The sequence below is a fragment of the Parasteatoda tepidariorum genome, chromosome 1, assembly GCF_043381705.1.
Source record: "Parasteatoda tepidariorum isolate YZ-2023 chromosome 1, CAS_Ptep_4.0, whole genome shotgun sequence".
NCBI lineage: Eukaryota > Metazoa > Arthropoda > Arachnida > Araneae > Theridiidae > Parasteatoda > Parasteatoda tepidariorum.
In genome coordinates, this window is record NC_092204.1 from 51869897 (window position 1) to 51870588 (window position 692).

At 23.6% G+C, this 692-nt stretch overlaps 1 protein-coding gene across 1 annotated transcript in view; it reads left to right on the forward strand.

Annotated features, from left to right (window-relative positions):
• The first annotated feature begins 488 nt into the window (after window positions 1-488).
• LOC107439738 (iripin-3-like) overlaps window positions 489-692 on the forward strand; it is a 13886-nt gene continuing 13682 nt past the window's right edge. Inside the window, exon 1 of the mRNA XM_043045715.2 lies at window positions 489-535. The gene's annotated coding sequence lies outside the window, so the exon portion shown is untranslated. The remainder of the gene's footprint in view (window positions 536-692) is intronic.

Here is a 692-nt window from a genome sequence, read left to right on the forward strand (position 1 = left end):
CGAAGTTTAAGTTAATGTTTTATAAAATAATTTTTACATTATTAAATATTTAAATGTTGATAAAATTATTTATTCTTTTTCAAATCATTATGTCATACAATAATTATAGAACTGTATAATTTTCGCCTTTAATTAAAAAAGTTATTGCATTTGTTGGTCATAAGAAAACCACATATTAAGTTTTTTTTAAGTGAATTTAAAATATTTTGGAATGAGTATTAAAAATGAAAAACGAATATTAACTTAGATTTAAATGAAAACCTATAGCAGGTGTAAGAAGAAAAAGAGAAAATATTCACTTTTTGCGTATAATTATTACACGCGATTTTTTTTTTATTATTACTAGCTGAATATCCGTTTTGCGTGAGAGATGAAAAAATAAACATCGATTAATCAGCAATGAACTACATTACAAAATCATGCACAAAACTTTAGGACAAATACCGACACAAATAATAAAGCTAAAATAATTCCAATGTTTTTTTTTATTTATATATCAATAGGTTTCTGGTAGATCTGGTTTATCAGAGTAAAGGTATGTTTTTTTTATTTTATTAAAAATAATTTAATAAATTTTCAATGATTTAAATTGTTTTTTAACAATAAAAAACAACATTGATCCATGTAATAATCGCCAACTTGGCGAGATTTCAAAAAGTCGCCGAGGGGTGGGCTATTCTAAGATTTTACCT